This window comes from Zingiber officinale, chromosome 6A (genome assembly GCF_018446385.1).
Source record: "Zingiber officinale cultivar Zhangliang chromosome 6A, Zo_v1.1, whole genome shotgun sequence".
Lineage (NCBI taxonomy): Eukaryota > Viridiplantae > Streptophyta > Magnoliopsida > Zingiberales > Zingiberaceae > Zingiber > Zingiber officinale.
Genome location: NC_055997.1, coordinates 148,425,808 through 148,449,598, shown reverse-complemented (window position 1 = coordinate 148,449,598; position 23,791 = coordinate 148,425,808). Strand labels below are relative to the sequence as shown.

The window sequence follows — 23,791 nt, the reverse complement described above, 5'->3', positions numbered from 1 at the left end:
TGAGAGCCCTTTAACACCTCAATTTTTCATGTGACATCTTCACACTTGTGCATGCACTACTACAAATGTCCTTAATATATATATATATATATATATATATATATATATATATATATATATATATATATATATATATATATATATATATTTTGATCCTGTTCGAATGCTGAATGAACAGACGCTGGGCACGGGACGCTCTCCGACTGCTGACGTGGATCTTCGACTGGTGGCACGATGCTCCGGCGGACCTGCATAGAAGTCGGGCCGGGAAAGGATTCCCGGCGACGACCCTCCGACGCTCAAGTCAGGTAAGCAGGTGGTGGAAAAAGTAGCGCCAAAGGTCTTGAACGCGTACCTCCGGCGAAGTATGAGGCTCTTTATATAGAGCGGTGAAAGAGCTCCTGCACATCCACCGAGGCGCATACGTGTCCTCTGTCCATACCTCGGTATGGGCTTGTCAGAAGAGCTTACTTGACCCCTTACTGCTACAGTCCGAGCACGTCTTTGATGGGACAGCGGACTCCTGTTATAAGATCCTGCGTACGGCCTGCTCCTTGAACATACCCGCTGTCAGAGAATGTTTCCTTGTCCTGTTGTCTATTCTTACTCCGTCTCGAGTGTCCGTCCGGTTGGCAATCCCCTTACGTCCGACCGGTCTTATATTGTGTGGACTGTTCGCAGTGTTGCTACTTTGTGCCTTCGGCCGAGCAGGCTACCTGCTCGGCCATACGACTCTGTTCAACATGAGCGTTGGAACCCCGGCTATGGTCGGGTTGCCTTCCATTCGGCCCGGCATGCTTCCGATCGGCGCGGCATCCTTCCGTTCGGCCCGGCATGCTTCCGTTCGGCCCGGTATGCTTCCGTTCGGCGCGGCATGCTTCCGTTCGGCCGAACGACATGCTTCCGTTCGGCCCGATATGCTTCCGTTCGGCCCGGCATGCTTCCGTTCGACCCGGCATCCTTCCGTTCGGCCCGGCATGCTTCCGTTCGGCGCGAACTTGGGGTTGACCTCCACGTGTCTTTGACCCTCCGCCCATGAGGGTCCCCTGTCCTTACTACCGGATCACATGACTCCCCTTCAAGTCTAGTCGAAAGAGGCGCATAGTCCGACTGACTGGATGTAAAATACCGAAAAAATGGTGAATAATGATAAGAGAATTTTTCGGATTTTTTAGAAATTTTTCGAGATTTTTTCGGAGCTCGTATGATCGAGTTTACGGGGATGAAAACGGGACCCAGGGAAAGCCTGTTTAGGCTACCCCATTTAAGAGAGGAAAAGTTTATTTATTTATATTCTTTTCTTTTTCTTTTCTTTCTCCCCATAAACGCCGTTTTCACTCCCTCACCACCGAACCCGACGCGCCCTCTTCTTCAACCTTATTTGTGCCCTAACCTCCCTTCCCAACCGGCGCCGATCACTTCTCTTCATCTCCGGGTGGCGCCGAAGCTCCTTTCCCTTCTCCTTCTACTCCTTCCCATCTCCCTTCTCCTCCGTCCCTGCACAAGCGCCGGCGAGCACGAGCCACTGCCGGCCGAGCCATCGCCGCCCGATTTGGCCGATTTTCCTGAGCCCTAGGTTGGGTTCACAAACTGACCGAGCCTCCACTCCCTCTCCTTCCTCTCGAGTCGATGCTGCTTGATGCCGTGTTGCCGGCGGACATCGTCCGATCGCATAGGTGTTGTGCAGTCACTGATCTTGCTTTCTTCTCCGCTGATCACCGGAGGTTATTGGGTCATCTTCCTCTCAAGGTTGTCGCCTGCACAGGAAGATCTTCGGCAAGGAAGGGGGAGCCAAGCCCTAGCATCGATCTTCGCTAGCGATCAACCCATTGCCGGACAAGCCTTCCCTAATTCCATCTTTAGCCGATCTCCTCTCGTGCCTTGCTTCCTCCATAGAGCAAACACCTTTGCGGAATTGATGTTGCATCACCGGAACAACAGATTCTAACCGAGAAAGTATGGCTGCATCCTTACCTTTTTCCTCCTCTTTGTTCTATTCGAGTGCCACCACCAGAGGGTGATCAATCTAGGTAAGCTTGTCTGGAATCTTGAAGAATTCATTGATAATGGTCTAATTAGTTTCCGTTGTGATGTTCTTCCTGATGTTGGACTCGTGGGAGGCATAGGAACAACTCCTTGATGGACTTCCTCTAGGCATATTTCTGTCCTATGCATTCTTACGGCTGAGTAAGGTTTCGGTTGAAGTTTTGGGGGTTGTTTGAGGTGAGTGTGGTTATGTTTGTTGGATTCTAGTAGATACATTCCTGTACAAATTGCTTCTTGGATTTATCATCTACTTTGGTTTGAATATTTATGTGGAATTAAACAGGGTGACCTAATCGACGTTGGATTAGGTTCTAGGTTTAGCTAGTTGTTGATTATGTGATTAGCTAAATAATATATATATGTATATCATGTGATTGCAGGGCTGTGATTTGAGACGGGCGTCTCGACATTGGATTGGTTTGATTCGATCTACATTGGAGGCGGGTACCTCTTGACTTATCTTTTATGATATTGTCATTTGGATGTGCATAGTATTTTATAACTACAAGCAATGAACATGTTTACCTTTGGTATGACACTGTTTGATATCCATAGCATGTTAGGTTTGTCGCCTGTGATGTATCCGTGCTTATATCTCGTGATTTGTTGCCATGAGTATCTTATTGCCATGAGTATCTTAGTTTCTAGAGTGACATACCATGCTTTACTGAGGTTAGGATTAGGCTCTGGATTTTTGTTTCTGGCATGTGTATCCAAATTATCTGATACTTAGGCCTTTATGCCATGCCTGGATTGTGTATTTCTATTGGTATATCATATATGATTCATGTACCTAGACCTTGTGGCTTTGATCTGTGCATATTGTTGGTACATATGCTATGGAAGGGGGATATGTTTAGGATCTTGGTTGTTATACCATAGAGGACATGTATACCCTAGATCCGTGGATTTGACCTACTGATACTGTGGTACCCATATTATGTATATATGGATTTTTCTATGCTGATTAGGATATTCCATACTTATTATGTTCAGGACATAGATTTTTGATATTCTATCTGACCTGTGTACTCTAGATCTTGGTATGTGACCATCGATATTATGATACTCATTTTATGTATAAGGATATGGTTATGCTGATCAGTTTATTGTCATGCTTAGTATCATGCATCATGATTGCATGCTGGGCAATTGTCGGCTCCACTATGGTTGAGCACATCGCTAGTTACATGTACTGCACACACCACCACTCATGGGTTAGTGGTATATCAGACAGGTGTGTGGCGGTTCTGCTGTTTGGCTCCGTTGGTCTGAGGACTCAGCGTGGTAGCCGCCAGACAGTTCCGCTCATGGATTAGTGGTATAACAGACAGGTGTGTGGCGGTGCTGCTGTTTGGCTCCGTTGGTCAGGTGACTCAACGTGGTAGCCGGCAGAGATACCTCCCCGTCATCGTGTACCGAGAGATGAGAGCATTGAGCTCCCCCATTTATGATTTGGGGTCAGAGGACAGAAGTACTCCGACAGCATTCCGTCCATTCGGTCACTGTTCAGGAGTAGTGATGTTAGAGTGCACGGTCATCACATGCATTGATTGCATTTATTTGTTTGTATTTGCTGCACTTATATGCTGCATTTTGGTGGATGCATTTGTTTGACAAGCATACAGGAGACATACTGCGTATCGGTTTGATGACCCTTTAGTTCAGGATAGGAGTTCCTGGTGAGTACAGCTTCCTCGGTTACTTTTCAATTTTGTATATTTCCTATATATTATTCGGAAGTTGTATTCCATGTTTATTGCTGTTAGATATATCTTACTAGGCATGTCTATTGGTATTCGCTGAGTTGTTGAACTCACCCCCGTGGACACTATCTTTTTCAGGTACCAGGTTATTTATGGTGTCGCTTGGAGCATCCTGTTTGCTGGTCCCCGCGTCACATCAGAAGACATGTCGCTGTCTTTTTGTTGTTTTATCATGGTATATGATATGTGAGTTTTTGGTTCTGTGTTCCGGTTTTATTTCTGGAAATGTTGCTTTGTTTATTGTGTAAGCCTAGCCGGCTAGCAGTTTTCGTTTTGGGTTGTATGTGTTGTTTTTTTTCCGTTGTGTTTTTGGTTTTAGTACAGCCGTGTAGGCTGTTAAATATATATATAACTGCGTGGTTGTTTATTTTGTTCCAGCCGAGTGGGCTGATGATATAAACTGCGTGGTTGTGTGTATATTCCAGCCGCTTGTGGCTGATGTATATTTTGTATGTAGAATTGCTTCAGATTGTCACCCGTACAGGGGAGGTGCTGCCGAAATTTCTTCGGACAGGGACTTCCTCGGGGCGTGACACTGGACGCCCGTAGTGCTGAGCGGTGCATCCAAGAAACCATCCTCCGCTTCTCCTCGTTAATCGCCTCTCATCCTACCTCTCTTGCGTTTTGCAAGGGATTTCTCACGAAGTATTTTGCGTAGATTTTCCACTCGGCTTAATATATCATGTCTCGACAAAAGAGGTTGTTCGCTGGACGTTGACGAAGTACTTTTGGGTACTTGGCTGATCGAATAAACGACTCACCAGTGAAACCTCTTTATTGCATTCGTCCGGCCGGAAGGTTTATAGATGCCGGTTCGTCTCTCGATTTTTAACGTCGGAGCTCGACGGTCTTCCGCTCGGAAGTTTATAGACGTCGGCTCGTCTCTCGATTTTTAACGTCGGAGCTCGACGGTCTTCCGCTCGGAAGATTTATAGACGCCGGCTCGTTTCTCGATTTTTAACGTCAGAGCTCGACGGTCTTCCGGCCGGAGGGTTTATAGTCGCCGGTCCGACTCTCGATATTTAACGGCGGAGCTCGACGGTCTTCCGCTCGGAGGGTTTATAGACGCCAGCTCGTCTCTCGATTTTTAACGTCGGAGCTCGACGGTCTTCCGCTCGGAGAGTTTATAAACCCCGGCTCGTCTCTCGATTTTTAACGTCGGAGCTCGACGGTCTTCCGGCCGGAGGGTTTATAGTCGCCGATCCGACTCTCGATATTTAACGTCGGAGCTCGACGGTCTTCCGCTCGGAGGGTTTATAGTCGCCGGCTCGACTCTCGATATTTAACGTCGGAGCTCGACGGTCTTCCGGCCGGAGGGTTTATAGTTGCCGGTCCGACTCTCGATATTTAACGTCGGAGCTCGACGGTCTTCCGCTCGGAGGGTTTTTAGACGGCGGCTCGTCTCTCGATTTTTAACGTCGGAGCTCGACGGTCTTCCGCTCGGAGAGTTTATAGACGCCGGCTCGTCTCTCGATTTTTAACGTCGGAGCTCGACGGCCTTCCGCTCGGAGGGTTTATAGACGCCGGCTCGTCTCTCGATTTTTAACGTCGGAGCTCGACGACCTTCCGCTCGGAGGGTTTATAGACGCCGGCTCGTCTCTCAATATTTAACGTCGGAGCTCGACGACCTTCCGCTCGGACGTTTATAGACGTCGGCTCGTCTCTCGATATTTAACGTCGGCGCTCGACGGTCTTCCGCTCGGACGTTTATAGACGCCGGCTCGTCTCTCGATATTTAACGTCGGAGCTCGACGATCTTCCGCTCGGACGTTTATAGACGCCGGCTCGTCTCTCGATATTTAACGTCGGAGCTCGACGGTCTTCCGCTCGGAGGGTTTATAGACGCCGGCTCGTCTCTCGATATTTAACGTCGGCGCTCGACGGTCTTCCGCTCGGACGTTTATAGACGCCGGCTCGTCTCTCGATTTTTAACGTTGGAGCTCAACGGCCTTCCGCTCGGAAGGTTTATAGACGCCGGCTCGTCTCTCGATATTTAACGTCGGAGCTCAACGGTCTTCCGCTCGGACGTTTATAGACGCCGGCTCGTCTCTCGATATTTAACGTCGGAGTTCGACGGTCTTCCGCTCGGACGTTTATAGACGCCGGCTCGTCTCTCGATATTTAACGTCGGCGCTCGACGGTCTTCCGCTCGGACGTTTATAGACGCCGGCTCGTCTCTCGATATTTAACGTCGGAGCTCAACGGTCTTTAATACAGCCGCTCAGCAAACCCATTGGCCATCCTTTGAATTAATTTTGCTTCCTGCATTACAAGGGTACGGGCGACCAACATATATGCAAAAATAAGTTACATTAGTGCACCTTTCACCCAGCCCGATAAGGCTGGAGATGATTCGCGCTCCACGACCGGTCCAGTTGACGCCCGCCTTCATCCTCCAAATAATAAGCGCCCGAGCGGAGCTTTTCAATAACCTTGAAGGGGCCCACCCACGGTGCCTCTAGCTTGCCAACGTCGCCGACCGGCTTGACTTTCTTCCAGACAAGATCGCCAACCTGGAATGATCTGGGGATTACGCGGCGGTTGTAGTTTTGCTTCATCCGCTGCCGGTACGCCATCAGCCGAACGGACGCCTTGGCTTTTTCTTCTTCGACCAAATCCAGCTCCATGTTCCTCCGCTCGGCGTTGTCCTCATCATAATTTTGGATCCGAGCGGACTCGACGCCGACTTCAATATGAATGACCGCTTCGCCGCCATACACCAAGTGGAAAGGCGTGACGCCCGTCCCTTCCTTTGGAGTTGTTCGGATGGCCCATAAGACGCCCGACACTTCATCTACCCAACTTCCTCCCAAGTGATCAAGCCGAGCGTGCAGAATGCGAAGAATTTCCCGATTGGCTACCTCGGCTTGACCGTTACTTTGGGGATAGGCCACGGGCGTGAAGTGTTGCTCGATGCCATAGCTTTGGCACCAATCTTCGAGCAACTTTCCTGTGAATTGTCGCCCATTATCGGAGATAAGTCGACGGGGGATGCCGAACCGACAGATGATGTTCTGCCAAATAAATTTCTTGACCATCTGCTCGGTGATCTTGGCTAGCGGCTCGGCCTCCACCCACTTGGAAAAATAATCAATCGCCACTAATAGAAATTTCCGCTGTCCGGTCGCCATAGGAAACAGACCCACAATATCCATTCCCCATTGGTCGAACGGGCAAGACACAGTGGCGGCCTTCATTTCCTCTGCCGGTCGGTGGTAGAAGTTATGGTACTTCTGGCACGAAAGGAACGTCGACACGGTCCGAGCGGCGTCCGCTTGTAAAGTCGGCCAAAAGTATCCAGCTAGCAGATCTTCTTAGCTAGTGATCGTCCGCCCGGATGCCCTCCGCACGATCCTTGATGTACTTCTTGGAGGATGTAAGCCGAGTCCTTCAAGCTCACGCATTTCAACAGCGGGCGTGAGAAAACCTTTTTGTAAAGCTGATCTCCGATGAGTGTGAACCGACCGACTCTCCTCCTTAGCAGCTGGGCTTCATTCTCATTGGATGGTGTGGCGCCCGAGCGGAGGAACTCTATGATGGGTGTCCGCCAGTCGCTTGGAAACGTGAGGCCTTCCATCCGGTCGACGTGCGCCACCAACAGTACTTTTTCAATTGGCTGCTGAATGGCGACCGGCGTTATTGAGCTCGCGAGTTTGGCTAACTCATCGGCTGCTTGATTTTCTGCTCTGGGTATCTTCTGGACAATAATTTCTCTAAAATTGGCTTTAAGTTTCTCAAACGCTTCAGCATAGAGCTTGAGTCGGGCGCTGTTAATTTCAAAAGTGCCAGAGAGCTACTGCGCGGCGCCAACATGCCGAGCTGCCTGCAAGCCGGCTATGAGGGCCTCATACTCTGCTTCATTGTTAGTAGCTTTATAATCCAGCTGGACGGATAAGTGCATCTTTTCTTCTTGAGGGGAGAGCAACAATATTCCAATCCCACTTCCGAGCCGAGTGGATGACCCATCCACATATACTCTCCACATAGCTTCCGGCTCCGGCCTTTGCACCTCAGTCACAAAATCGGCCAAGGATTGCGCTTTGATTGCCGAGCGGGGCTGGTATTGGATGTCAAATTCACTTAACTCCGTCGTCCATTTGATGAGCCACCCGGACGCTTCTGGATTCAATAATACACGTCCGAGCGGGCTATTGGTTTTGACAATGATGGTATGCGCCAGGAAGTATGGGCGAAGGCGCCGAGCGGCGAGGACCAGAGCAAAAGCCAGCTTTTCGAGTCCAGTGTAGCGAGATTCAACATCTTTTAAAATGTGACTAAGGAAATACACGGGCTCCTCTCCGCTCGCCCTCACTAATGCCGAGCCGATTGCTTGCTCGGTTGAAGACAAGTAAATACAAAGTGGCTCACCCGCAGCCGGCTTGGCCAATACCGGGAGAGAATTCAGATATGCCTTCAAGTGTTTGAACGCCCGATCGCATTCTTCATCCCAGTGAAACCTTGTGGCCTTGCGCAAGATTTTGAAAAAAGGGAGGCTCCGGTCGGCAGTTTTGGAGATGAAACGGGACAGGGCGGTTATCCGACCGGTCAAACGTTGCACTTCCCTTGTATTTCTTGGAGGCGGCATGTCTTGTAGAGCTTTCACCTTGCTGGGATTTGCTTCGATTCCCCGCTCGGTCACTATGAAACGCCCTCCTTTTGCTCCGAACAGGCACTTCTGAGGATTTAGCTTGACTCCATATTTGCACAGCGTTCGGAAGGTTTCCTCCATGTCTTTGAAGAGATCGGCCGCTCGGACGGTCTTGATGAGAATGTCGTCCACATACACTTCCAGATTTCGCCCGATCTGTTCTCTGAATACTTTATTCATCAAGCGCTGATAGGTGGCTCCCGCATTCTTCAATCTGAACGGCATCACATTATAGCAATATGTGTCATCGGCCGTCACGAATCTGACTTTTTCTTGATCTTCACGGGCGAGCGGTACTTGATGATAGCCTTGGTAAGCATCGAGCATACATATTAATTCGCATCCGGCCGTAGAGTCCAGCAGCTGATCTATTCGGGGCAGGGGATAAAAGTCTTTCGGGCAAGCTTTGTTGAGATCCTGAAAATCGACGCACACTCTCCACTTGTTGCCGGGCTTGGAAACTAGCACCACATTCGCCAGCCAGCTCGGGAATTGAATCTCGCGTATATGGCCGGCTTCCAAGAGTTTCTCCACCTCTGCTCGGATGATGACATTCTGCTCGGTGCTGAAATCTCTTTTTTTCTGCTTGACTAGCCGAGCGTCCGGTCGGACGTGGAGCTCATGCTGCGCAATACTTGGTGAAATTCCGGGCAACTCATGTGTCGACCAGACGAAGACATCATGGTTTCTTCTGAGGCATTGGATCAGCTCCTCTTTCTGCTTCACCTCCAGATCGAACGCGATGAATGTTGTAGCCTCCGATCGGGTGGGGTGTATCTGTACTTCCTCCTTTTCTTCGTAAACTAAAGAGGGAGGCTTTTCAGTTATAGCATTCACCTCGATCCGTGGCTATTTCCGAGTGGAACTTGCTTCTGTTCGGACCATTTCAATGTAGCATCGCTGAGTTGTCAGTTGGTCTCCCCGTACCTCTCCTACTTTGTCTTCAACGGGAAACTTGATCTTCTGGTGGAAGGTTGAGACGGCTGCCCGGAACTCGCTGAGCGCCGGTCGTCCCAAAATGACGTTGTAGGATGAGGAAGAGTCCACCACCACGAAGTTCGCTGTCCTCGTCCTCCTGAGCGGCTCTTCTCCCAGTGAGATGGCCAGCCGGATTTGCCCGACCGGCAGGACTTCGTTGCCCGTGAACCCGTAGAGTGGGGTTGTCATGGGCAGCAGCTCGGCTCGGTCAATTTGTAGTTGATCGAACGCCTTCTTAAATATGATGTTGACCGAGCTTCCTGTGTCAATAAATACGCGGTGAATAGTGTAGTTGGCTATTACCGCTTTGATGAGCAGAGCGTCGTCGTGGGGTACTTCAACTCCTTCCAAGTCTCCGGGCCCGAAACTGATTTCGGATCCCTCCGCTCGTTCTCGGCTACAGCCGACTGCATGGATCTGGAGCTGCCGGACGCTCGCCTTTCTGGCTCGGTTGGAGTCTCCTCCGGTCGGCCCACCAGCTATGATGTTGATCTTGCCTCGGGAAGTATTGCTTCTATTTTCTTCTTCCCGAGCGGACGGTCGGGACCGTTCTCTTGATGTTCGGCGATTGTCCTGCCTTGGAGAACGATGCCGATCGGGAGTTTGTTGCTGTCGCCTATCAGCTCTCGTCCGATCGGCTTCATTAGTTCTCTGTCGCCTGTCGACTGAGGGAGACCGTCGGCCGCCATTCCGGGGCATGGGATGAGCCACGAAGGGAAGACTTCGACAATCCCTTGTGTTGTGCGTATCCGTCCGGTGGAAGGAGCAGAACATCGGGGTCCATTTCTTCTTTGGCTTGGGCCGGGCGGCCGTTACCTCTTGCACGTGGGACCTCACATGAGGAGAGCGGATTGCTTCGGCCCTCGGTCCTCTTGGCGGTTGATGAGCGGTGGGAGGCTTCCGCTCTGCAGGTGGAGCCCGATCAGTCGGAGCTTCCTTTCTTCGAGCCGCTTGGGCCTCCTCCACGTTGATGTACTCGTTGGCTTGGTGTAGCATATGGTCATAGTCTCGAGGCGGCTTCCGAACGAGCGAGCGGAAGAAGTCCCCGTCCACGAGGCGTTGTGTAAATGCGTTCATCATTGTCTCTGAGGTGGCCGTTGGAATATCCATGGCTACATGATTAAACCGCTGGATATAAGCTCTGAGCGGCTCTCTCGGCTCCTGTTTGATGGCAAACAAACTAACACTGGTTTTCTGATAGCGCCGACTGCTTGCGAAGTGGTGGAGGAAGGCCGTCCGGAAATCCTTGAAGCTTGTGATGGATCCGTCCGGCAGCCTCCGAAACCACCGTTGAGCCGATCCCGCGAGAGTGGTAAGAAAAACTCGACATTTTACTCCATCTGTATATTGATGGAGCGTAGCTGTGTTATCAAACTTACCCAGATGATCGTCTGGGTCGGTTGTCCCATTATACTCGCCGATCGTCGGAGGCACGTAGTGCTTCGGCAGAGGATCTCGTAGAATAGCCTCTGAAAATTGGCGATTAATCCTCTCGGGCGATGCGTCAGCTCGGGGGGCTTTCCCTTTTCTGTCATCTCGTCTAGGCATTTTCGTCCGAAGAAGATCCACGATCTCTATGAGCTACTGCGGCTTCAGGGGTGCGGAATAGGGCTCGATGAAATGCAACGGTGGTCGGCGGTGCTTCCGCTCGACCACCAGACGCTGACGTTGCTTGTTGCTCCGGCCGTTCGGCTGTGGCTTTCTATTTTTGCTCCACAAGCTTGGCGGCCCTTACCTCGATCAGGGCGTCGAGTTCCTCCGTCGAAAGCGTCACCGTGTGTTGTCGTCCAGCCTCGTCCATTGTTTCCGGTCGGATGCAAGAGCGTTCCCACAGACGGCGCCAAATTGATCCTGTCCGAATGCTGAATCAACGGACGCTGGGCACGGGGCGCTCTCCGATTGCTGACGTGGATCTTCGACTGGTGGCACGATGCTCCGGCGGACCTGCACAGAAGTCGGGCCGGGAAGGGGTTCCCGGCGACGACCCTCCGACGCTCAAGTCAGGTAATCAGGTGGTGGAAAAAGTAGCTCCAAAGGTCTTGAACGCGTACCTCCGGCGAAGTATGAAGCTCTTTATATAGAGCGGTGAAAGAGCTCCTGCACATCCACCGAGGTGCATACGTGTCCTCTGTCCATACCTCGGTATGGGCTTGTCAGAAGAGCTTACCTGACCCCTTACTGCTACAGTCCGAGCACGTCTTTGATGGGACAGCGGACTCCTGTTATAAGATCCTGCGTATGGCCTGCTCCTCGAACATACCCGCTGTCAGAGAATGTTTCCTTGTCCTGTTGTCTATTCTTACTCCGTCCCGAGTGTCCGTCCGGTCGGCAATCCCCTTACGTCCGACTGGTCTTATGTTGGGTGGACTGTTCGCAGTGTTGCTACTTTGTGCCTTCGGCCGAGCGGGCTACCTGCTCGGCCATACGACTCTGTTCAACATTAGCGTCGGAACCCCGGCTATGGTCGGGTTGCCTTCCATTCGGCTCGGCATGCTTCCGATCAGCGCGACATCCTTCCGTTCGGCCCGGCATGCTTCCGTTCGGCGTGACATCCTTCCGTTCGGCCCGACATGCTTCCGTTCGGCCGAACGGCATGCTTCCGTTCGGCCCGGTATGCTTCCGTTCGGCGCGGCATCCTTCCGTTCGGCCCGGCATCCTTCCGTTCGGCCCGGCATGCTTCCGTTCGGCGCGAATTTGGGGTTGACCTCCACGTGTCTTTGACCCTCCGCCCATGAGGGTCCCCTGTCCTTACCACCTGATCATATATATATTCTAATTAGCACTAAATATCTAGTTAACTATAAGAATGATCCATACCATCTTTAAAAATTTTCCACGGTAGGATAAATTTAAAAATACTTGTAATAAACGGTATAATAAAGAAAAATATCCAAATATATAATATGCGTATTTACTGGTATTAACTTGTCATTTATAAGGTGCCTAATATTGATTGAACAGATGCCTCTAACATCAACACCTCGTCCATAAGCCTTGTCCACAATAACGTACCCCTCACTTCTTGGCATTGATCGCCACATACACGAGAAGCCTAATGCCCAACCCGACAACAACAAATCATCTTAACATCGATCACTTCCTAAATAGATGAGGACCGTGCTAATGGCAATACAAATACCTAATAAATGCCTAGGAATAAGTAGACAAGGAAGTATCTCTCTTGGGGATATAGTACAATGATTAGATCTTCAAATGTAATCTTAAAAATCTCAGAATTAAGATTCAATTATGATAAATTAGAGAAGATTTTTTCCTCTAATAAATAGTAGATCAAAAAAAGTAGTCAATATAGCTTCATGAACACTTCTTAATTTAACTTAATAATGGATAAAAAAAATTATAAAATTGGACGACGTCTAATGCCAAATTTTAAAAAATAAAATAAGAGAGGCAAAAGTACTCCAATTCCCTATTAAAAGTACTTCAATGCCCTATTAAATGTTCAGAAAGAGAAAAATAAAAATCCTCATATCGTAATTATTAGTTTTTCTTGTGGAAATTTTTTTCTAAAAGTATTTAGACTGCAACGTTAGTTATTTATTTATTTATTCTAATTAAATGGCTGTCGTTGCTGCTATTAGGGATTTATCTTTCTAGCTATAATAATTATTTTTTATGGCAACTAGTATGATCCCATCCAGAATATGAGTCAGACGGATCGTCGAGTGAGGTGATGAGAATGTTGATCGAGTCGTAGTGTCCCGGAGGGAGATGTGCTGAGATGACTTCTGCGTTGACCAAGTTTTCAAAAGTCCTCTGGTCAACGCTATCTGTGGCCCGCGACAGGGCCCCCCCCGGTCCCTGGTATCCCGAGACTCGAAGCGGATCCAACGAACATATGAGTAACAGACTAATAATATAATAATGAAATAAATGAGGGAGTGAGTACGGAGAACGTACCCTGGCCCAGGGGGCGCCCTCGGATGGGACGCTGCTCGAGTTGTCGCGACCCGGAAGAGCAGGTGACTCGGAGCCGGATGTGGAGCTGGGTCTAGCGGCACAGAGCCGAATGAGGCCTGGATTCAGAAGACGATACACGGACTGGGAAGCGAGATCGGCACGTAGGCCGGGACACGAGATCAGTACGCAAGCCGGGACATGAGATCGGCAATCGGCATGCAGATCGGGATAAGACACCGACACGCATGCCGGGATAAGACACCAACACGCAAACCGGGATAGAATCTCGGCACGCAAGCTGAGATAAGACACCGGCACACGGACCAGGATAAAATATCGGCACGCAGGTCGGGATACAATGACAACGCGAAAGCCTGAACAAGATACCGGCACGCAGGCCGAGATATGACTAGGGATGGCAATTTCACCCGAACCCGATGGAAGATCCGACATCCGACCCGAATGGAGGAGGGTATGGAGGGACTATCAATACCCGATACCCGACCCGAATATCCGATTAAATAATATATATACATATATTAAAGAAAATTTTCTTTTTCTAAAATCAATTTACTATTTTTTGTTGATATTAGTAGGCCTATATAGATGTTTAATCTATTTTTTATAATTATATATAAATTTTTTAATAGGATGTTAATTTTAATATGTTTTTTTGAATGATAATAGCTCGATAGAAAGAAGAAAAATTACACGTATAAAATATATGCGGTCCTTTAATGAGTATGGGTATACCCATTGGATATCCTATACCCGATGGGTATGAGTACGGAGGATATAGAATCCGACCCGAACCCTACCCATTGTCATCCCTAGATATGACCTACAATCTAGAATCTAACACACAGGTCGGATGATTCAAAGACAAGCATAGCCACGGCTCGAAGGCCGGAATACAACAACATGGACCGGATACCAAATCAGCATAGGAAATGTATGACAGCATGGATCGGAGGCTGTCTACGACGATGGGGGACGGCTGCGACTCAGAGGCAGTTTGCGACGGTGAGAACCAGCTGTGGTTCAAGGCAAATGTTGCACGAGCGTGGTCAGCCGGCGATCTCACAGCGATAATAAGATGGGCGACGACCCCAAAGGGCAGCGTCGGGTGGCGATGACCGATGAACGGCGAAGAGAAGGGCACCGGTAAGAGAGAAGGACGCAAGTCAGGAGGGAGATGGAGCGGAGCGTGGCTGCTAGATACAAAGGTGGCTCTGCAGTAGTCTTTGTCGCCGGCGTCGAGTCATGCGGAGAGGCGGTCGTCGTGAGGAGGATGTCGTGAGGAGAAGGAGGAGCACTGGCGAGCGTCGGCGAAGAGTGGAGCGTGAGGAAGAGGAGAGGGGCAGTAGCCGGTCCGGTAGCGGCAACACGCGGGGAGGAGGAGAGGGAGGTTGTCGGTGTCGGCTGGTGAGCTCAGGTGGTTAGGGCTGCGAGACAGAGAGAGAGGGATGTGGTGGGGGTGGGGGGCTGCAGTGTCGGCGGCTTCGTCGGCGTCGGCTGTTGGTACAATCGACCTCCAAGGTTTTAATGTCAAACAAATATGTTTAAGTATGTTTAAGTATGAAGCTTGATCTAGGGAAGTCCTAGTTGTAGGTTAGGCAAGGGAAATCCTAGTTGGAGGCTAGGCAAGAAGAGAAATCTCGGTATATCGTGGAAGCCAGGTGGATAGGTCTGGAGGACTTGATTCCTGGGTAGCCGAATACTGAGTCCTAGTTGTAGGCTAGGTAAGGGAAATCTTGGTATGTCGTGGAAGCCAGGTGGATAGGTCTGGAGGACTTGATCCCTGGGTAGCCGAATACTGAGTCTTGGTGAGTGAAGTCAAGTGGAGAAAATCCTAGGGGTGATAACCTTAGGTAACGAGAAGTCTTGGAGGAGCGAACTTCAAGCAAAGTTGTTCGGATGGTTTCCGGTCGACCGCGCGTGGTCGACCGGACCAGTGGATCTCGGTAAATCTAGGTTTATGTTTACCATTGTTTTTTGTATTATTATTGATGTTTGCTAATATAATATTGCTGGAAAAGTCTTAGTGGATCAGACGATCAGACACTGAGCAGGCAAAAATCCAAACAGGTCTGGAGGACTATGTTTAGCAGGTAAGTTGAGGTAAGCAACTGGAGGAGCGACAGTGAGGTCGAGTTCCTGAAGGGAACAACCTAAGGTCGTTGATCCAACTGAAGAAACCGGGTAGGTTTCTAAGTTGAGATCAAGACAGTTCTACTGTCTTATATTATTACTCATGCATTTTATATTACTGTGCTAATATCTGTTTTGCAGGATTATTATCTAACACTGTTTTGCAGGTTCGACCTGATCGGTCGACTGAACAGGAGGATCGGTCGACCAAACCAGGTCAACTCAAAGCAGGTATCAGTTCAGACCAAAACAGAGTACAGTTCGGTCAAAGCTTGATCGGTCGACCGAATAAGAGGATCGGTCGACCGAACCATAGTGACTCAGAACGGAACAGACCATCAACATCGATCAGCAGAAAAAGGAAAAAGGCTGATCGGTCGACCGAACCAGAGGATCGGTCGACCGATCCAATCAGCATCAAACAACATTTAATGAAGATCTCAGCTAATTGTGACGAACAGGGAAAAGATCCTGTTCGGTCGACCGAAAGGCATGATCGGTCGACCGAACCATTGAAAGCCAGTTAATGCAGAATATCGAGCCAACATCAGACTACAGCTGGAAGGGATCGGAGCTGGTTCGGTCGACCGAACAGAGGGATCGGTCGACCGAACATCGGTCGACCGAACATCCATCATACCTATAAATTGAGGCTTGAAGTCAGAGGCCAGATAGAACTTTCTAATCAACTCTTGTGCTCTTCTGCAAGCTGCTCACGCTACATGTTGTCATCAAGTTTGCAAGCAACTTCATCCAACAGTACCGACCGAGCTACGATTTACTTCTTCTATTGTCGGTATATATTTATTTTAGTACTGCACTTAATTTCTGTAAGATAGTAGGAGTGTTACTATCTTACATATTTGTACTTGTACGATTCGCTTCTTTCCGAGGATTTCGGAAAGAAGAATTATAGTGATTTGCCCATCGGTGCGGTTAAGGACCGCGGGCCTTCGAGTAGGAGTCGAGCTAGGCTCAAAACGAAGTAAACACTTTTGTCTCTCTTTATTTTCCGCTGTTTAATTCTGACTTTAAAAGATAAAGAAAAGTTTTAAAAAGACGCGATATTCACCCCCCCCCCCTCTATCGCTCTAAATCGATCTATCATCGGCCTCCCTCCCGAGGATCTGTTGTCGATGGTGCCGTCGAGAGAGACGAAGGAGGAGGAATAACGGTCGGTCCGCCCGGCGGTGGCGTCGCGTGGAGGAGATGGAGAGGAGTAGGAGTGGCGGCCGATGGCGGCTCCGGCGAGGATCGTGAGAGGGAGATGGCGGCGGACAGAAATTCCACGAAACAGCCTCTCCTCAAACCAAACCCACCAACCCCCCTTAAGCCCTAAACAAGGGAACGACAAGATTGCCCCTCCCTTTCTTCTTAATTACCCTTCTGTCCTCTACCCCTATTCGTATCACAAGCCTCCCCCTCAAGTCTAGTCGAAGGAGGTGCAAGTTCGACTGACTAGACCAAGCCAAATGAACAGCGAAATCCGTCCTAAATACAGAGCCCGATCACTAGACTTGCCGTATAACATCCAATGAATGACGACGAACAACAAGCACCTGGCAGGGCAACAAATGAGGTGCAAACGATGAGCACCGGGCAGAGCGACGAAAGGAGGTGGGATCGATGAATGCGTGTCGGCCAGACCATAGAGAGAATGCCGAGCGAATCGAAAGACGATGAGCAAGGGGTTCTGAGGGCACGATCGAAAAAATGTCAATCGAGCGACAGTAAATCACAACCGGACAATCGAACGAGCCTAGCATTTGGTAACTCCTTGTTAGTTGCATATTTTGAAATCGTTAAGGGTCGGTAAGATTGTTACCGAACTCTATCATTATAAAAGCAACGAATCTTCTTCTCTTTCTAAAAAAGGTTAATAGTGATTGCCCATCGAAAGTGGTTAAAACGACTGCAAGCCTTGGAGTGAAAGTCATGAGGTTGCAAACCAAGTAAAATCACTGCATCTTCTCCTATTTCTATCTTTAGTTTTTCTACTGCATTACTTTGATTTTGAACGATTTCAGAACGCATACGAAATGCGTTATTCACCCTTCGATCCTACATTATCACACTAAGAAATCTATATAAATGGATAACTCTTTTAGTTCCATAGAAACATATTCTAGATAAATGACATTTAAGATAAAAAAAAATGGAGGATGAGTATTATATTCTTACATATAGGTGATGATGCTGTCGATGGGAAATCTGCAAGCACTCCATCTACTGAGAAGTTTGAATTGTCAATAAACTGCAAATATTCAACTGTTGGGTCAAAATGACCATGAGCATCTTCACCAAAGAAGTACGGAGCTGCAGATGTTAATCTTCATTAACTGGCAATATGTAACTCTTAGGAACAAGGATTCCAGAAGCATACGACTTAATGGTAGAAAGTGTAGGATCAATGCACGCGAGAGAACGGGGTGTGAATCATGCGAGTCGCTTTTTACGTTTCTCGAAAATCAAGAGAATGCAGCGGAAAATAAAGAGAGAAAAGCAAACGCTAACACAAGTTGATTTTACTTTGTTCGGAATTTTTTACGCCTCCTACTCCAAGGCTTGCACTCAATGAGTGCTTTCATTGAGTAATTCATTATGAGCTCAAATAAATATAAAGATTTTAAGTACAAAGCAATAAATAAAATATACCGACAACAAGTAGACTAGTAGCTTGAGTATTGGTTGTCGAAGCAGCTTTTCAGTGTCGTGAAGAGCTTCTCGGAGCAGCACGTGAGTATGAAAGTCGGAGCAATTGTCGTCTTGAAGCTATTAGCCGAAATCTCTTTTATAGAGCTTTCTAGGCGCCCGGACCACTCCTGGGTGCCTCAATCGAGACCTATCCGATTCTGCTTCGTCACTGAGTTATCCAACTCTGGGTACCTAGACCACACCCGTGCACCGAGACCATTGATGTGACTGCACTTCGACAAAGCTCTATTCGTGAAAATTTTATCCAACTCCAGGTGCTGGACTAGTCCAAGCACCAGTACCGATCCGAGCGCATGGATTTGACATGTGTCAGTCAATCGGAGCACGCCAACTCAGCTGCACCCGTGGCTAGGATCGACCCCTTCCAAGCGCCTGGACCCATTCGGGGCGCCTGGACCTCCGCTCGCTTGGACCCTTCCGGGGCGCCCGGACTTCCTTTTTCCATCCAACTCTCAGCTTAGGTTTCCTGCACCACAGAGTTAGGAAAACAGGCAATAACATGAAAAATAAGTATTAATATTTTGATAGTTTCAGGACTGTCCGGTCCTGACTTTGAGTTCCGCTGAAACCCTAAGTCAGACCGACGCCTACTGTTCGCTCAACCGGGAATGCGTTCTCACTGGATCTCTCCTCCAATTTTTACCTCCACTTACCTACCAAACATTTGGTCCTCCAGACTTGTTTGGACTTTTTTTTGGTCTTGCTTAATGTCTAATCAATATGATCTACTAAGCCTTACCTGCAACACTAAGTTAGCACATTATATATAAAATAGTAAAATATAATAGTGTTAGCAGTATTATGAATTCGCTGGTTCGGTCGACCGCGAGTGGTCAATCGGAAACCAGTCGGTCACTCATTACCTAGAGCACTGTCTAGCTTCACTCATTAGAATTTTCTTCACATAGTTTCACTTACTAGGGTCTAGTTTCACTCACTAAGACTTTCACTGCCTGCTTCATTCATTAGGAATTTTACTACCTAACATCACTCACTAGGGTCTAGCTTCACACACCAGGACTCCCACCACCTAGCTTCACTCACTAGGGCCTAGCTTTACTCACTAGGGCTTCCATTCCCTGGCTCCACTCACCAGGACTTCCTCTTGCCTAACCTACAATTAGGACTAGTTGCTCAGTAGACTTCTCATCTGCCTAACCTCCAGTTAGGACTTACCCCTTGACTAACCTTCGGTTAGGACTAGTTACTTAGTAGACTTCTCACCTGCCAAACCTTTGGTTAGGACTTACCCTTGCCAGTCATCTAGTCCTGACTAGACTTTACTCTTTCAAACCTCCTATTTGGATTAACCCTTAGTCAACCTGATCTGACATTGGTAAAAGGGCAGCCCGGTGCATGAAGCTCCCGCCATGCAGGGTCCCGGAGAAGGATCCATTGTACGCAGCCTTACCCTGCTTTTTGCAAGAGATTGTTTCCAAGATTCGAACCCGTGACCTTTTGATCTGACATTGGTATATTATCAAATATCGAAACCCCAGAGGTCGATTGTACCAACAAAAATATCAACGAGAAGAGCCTTATAAGTTTGATTTGTGGAAGGTTCCACATAATCCACATTTAAGAATAGGAAAATGAACTTTGTCTTGGCTCTTTCGAGCATCCCATTCATAGTTTTTAGGAATTCTACTTCTCGAGAAGATATAAAATCAAAAACTATTTGCTTTCAAACTGACGTAATGTTGTCCACAACATCCAGATTGTGATCCTTGAAAAATGTATTGGACTACAAGTTGAAAGACATTATAAAGTTAATCAGTATCTCAGATATTGAATTTCCAGATAGCTGTGGAATATCAAGTTCATAGAAATAGATGGGACATCTTAGTGATAACTCCTTAATATTAGTTTCTAAAGATTCATGTTACCATACTTTTAAGCTCAAGTATTTCACCGAAGAAAAGATAGTTGTAGAAACATGAAGATTAAAGACTTTTCTCCAAAGAACATCAAGATAAAATAACTAAAATTTTGAAGCTCTTACGTGAACATTTATCCAATATTGAGATGGGTGAAGCCCAGCAACATCTTCCACCATACATATTGGCAGACTTGCATCAAATATGCTTGGTCGAGAAAAGACACTTTGAATCATGCACATAAAACATAAAAAGGAAAAGTTTAGATGACTTATTAATTATTATATTGATATGAAACAAGGAATTAGTCATTATCTGAAATTTTTATAACACTTGATATGGTAAAAAAATCACTATCAATGTCAATGCATATTGTTTTTAAGATTATAACTGTGAAGAATCTTTTCATCATTAAAAAGAATAGGAGAAGCTTCTATCCATGCACGTACAAGAATGCAGCAGCTACGAGTAGATGTGCAAACAAAAAATGGTGCTATTATTATTATTATCAATGTTATATACAGATATTCATCAATAAACTTCAACATGGAAAAATATCATCTACTAAATAAAAGAGAAACTTTATGAGAAGATACCTAATTAAAATAATCTATGTAATCTGCAATTCATTAAATCTTGATTTTCACTCCCAGTTAAATCTTAAACTGACTGCATAAAAAAGTTAATACAACTCAATAGTAAACATAAAAAAGCTACACTCACATGAGACATTGTTATCTAATTGATCTGAAGTGAAATCAACAGAAAACCATCCTTGAAGCTGTTTTCCATTGACAGGATAAGTTTTTGCCCTTCCGGGAAGACAGATGAAATAGTTGTTGAATTATCCAGTCTATAATCTGACTGGCAGATTCCAGCTCCATATTTTGTTAATTGAAGGTCACAATATAAAATACATTTTCCACACTATTTGCCAGTGCAAATTGGTAAGCATACTGGCTGGATTCTGGGAAAACTCCACAGAAGCTGCCACGTGCTATAACTCAGGGAGCATTACCTGCGAAATGGATGTGAAAGTAAATATATACTATGACAAGTCACATAAATTATACAATGGCAGCTTGGAAAGTGAAATTTAACAATTTCCATATTAGTTAGATAGTAATTTAGAATACAGAATTGTGCTTGAATAACCTTGTAACAAATATCCAATAATAACATATGATACTATTAGCAAATTACAACATGTAAGGTAGTACTGAGATGTATCAGGTAAAGAAAAACAATGGAAAAAAATTCGATCATCTTTGATAGTAGCTGTGTCCCTTGAGGAATTTCTTAGGGATTATTTATCATCTATATGGAGCAAACTCTCTACTTTCCAACCATTCAAATTCAAGAGTATATTGCTTTTATGATTTTGGGTTCAAGCCTAATATCTAGTAGTATAATAGAAAACCAAATTTTTAAATGAAAACTTAGGGTTCAACTTGTAAAGGAAATCAACTTAACTCGTACAAAGAGGAAACAACATAAATTTGATGCCTTTGATGGAAGAAAGTTCGTTTTTTTCTTCTCAATTCTTGTACAATAAATCCATTGAGCAGAATAACATGCATCCTCAAAGCATAGTACTGATAACAAAACCCTTAATCATACCACTCAAGGTCTGCCATTGTGCGGAAGAATTTGCAGCTGCAGCCCCATGAGAAGTGCGACAAAAATAAACACATTTAACAACATTCCACAATCCCAAAGATAAATCCTGCAAACTTCAAAACCAAAATGTTTTGTTATATATAAAAAAAGGAAAATAAAAAAGAATCCCCTTTCAATAGGGTTCCGATTGATGGTTTCCTGATCCGAGGAAACCTAATAATCATTCGATTCGTCAATCTCTGTGACAGTAAAAAAAAAAAATAGAAAGAAAAATAACGGAGGAGCTTAAATCTCTCACAATGCTGACCCTTTTAATGGAGAAGCACTCGCCGTAACCTCCATTCCGGCAAACGCTCGCCATCCTCGTCGCCAGAGTGAACGAGTCGAAACTTGCGAAGCTTGACGCAGTTTAAAATAAACTGATATTTATTTTTAATATTAGTAGTAGTTTAGAAAAGCTATTAAATTAAGTGTTTTTTTTATTATTCTCCTAATTTCTCTCTCATTTACCATAAAATTTAAATTTCAACAATAAAAAAATGATTTTATATAAATTGATCATATAAAATGTATTATTCCGATATAATTAGTCAAATCACCACATCATGTATATTAATTACTCCAAACTAAATATATGATTACATTCATATTACTTCAATTGATGACATATAAAGTAAATATATCTTCGCTATAATTTAATGTCCAATCCCAGGACTTGGTCCCTCATCCTTTACATTTTGCGAGTCATTGTTATTTTCTTCTGTGTGCTTGATTATTCGGTGCCCAATCCCCGGACTCGGTCCCTCATCTTGATGTGAGTAATTGTTGTTCTCTTTTGCATGCTTGATTATTGGGCTCGACCCTCCTACCTTCATTGTCTCAAAAGTCACTAGATCATTAACGAACTCGGCCATCTTCCTACCATCTCGGAGCACCCCAATCTCTTTCAAAGTGCGCGCCTCAGTGGATAGGAGCACGCCATTGAGAGCTATGGTGATCGCTAACAGAATTAGGAAGAGTGAGCGCACAACAAAAGCCATGACGAAACAAGGAGGAGGAGGAGGAGGAGGAGGTAGGCGAAGCTTGACGAGTGAAATGGAAGGTGGTGGAGTAGGGTTTATATAGGGGTTTTGGGGGTGAGGAGGGGCCTAATTGGTTGAGATTGACCATGGAAATTGATTAATGGAGATGGTTAGATACGCTCACGTGGCGGAATGCATGGGGAATTAATGTGGAGGGAAGCATCCAAGCGAGTGCAAACTAAGGAGACTTGGCCGGCAGTACAACTCAAACCGAATTATTCTTCATGCATTTGTGGAAAATTTAATCTATTTATTTGTTGAATTTTAATTAATTTTTAGTGTTCCATGATGTAATTCTCAATGCAAAGGCTGCTTGACCAATTGTTAGTTGATGGAATATAATGTGGGAAAATGAATCAAAGTTGTATGTTTTTTTTTCCCTTTTTTCTATTATATTTGGTGTAAAAGGTAGTTGAGTTGATGAAGAAAAACTTAACTTCCTTTTCTACAAAAATGTGCATGTATGTCTCTTCCACTTGTATCAATGCCCTCAATCAACTTCTCCAGTAGCTTCACACTATCGATATCGCTATCTCCCATCTCACCCTCCACTTTTGTATCCTCTTCTTCCTCTTGCACTTCTCATTCGGGCTCTTCTATGTCGATCTTCTCCGCCTTGATCTTCTTGCTTCTCCTACCATTGATAATTCATAAGATATTATATGTTGGTTTTTTTTTTAATTCAAACATTATAAAATTTAAAATTTCCCATCATAACTTCTTATATCATTATATAAGGTAATTACATTGAAAATAATACATAATTAATTAATTATGGAATCTAATGTAGAATGACTTCATCATTTTAACTCGTTTACGCTTTCTTGCGTGCTTGTGTCACGTTGGTGAGTGTAGGAATCTAATCGATGGCGTGCCATACACTCAAACATCTCTTTGTTTTTTCTTTATGTAAAAAGTTAAAAATTTGAACCGATTTTATTTTTCTCTTGAGGAGTTGTATGTATGTGTACATTATTGTCCTTTCGA

The 23,791-nt window shown here is 46.2% G+C and overlaps 1 long non-coding RNA gene across 2 annotated transcripts; it reads right to left on the bottom strand.

Moving 5' to 3' along the window:
- Positions 1-19,943: 19,943 nt before the first annotated feature.
- Positions 19,944-22,128, bottom strand: LOC121994554. 2 transcript variants are annotated; one of them, XR_006115773.1, is made up of 4 exons: positions 22,030-22,128; positions 21,723-21,828; positions 20,826-21,120; positions 19,944-20,327 (listed from the first exon to the last, which is right to left on the bottom strand). It is a non-coding gene; the product is annotated as an uncharacterized LOC121994554 (long non-coding RNA). The 2 variants fall into 2 exon arrangements; XR_006115772.1 differs by having other exon boundaries at positions 21,723-21,835; positions 22,030-22,096.
- Between the last annotated feature and the right edge of the window lie 1,663 nt (positions 22,129-23,791).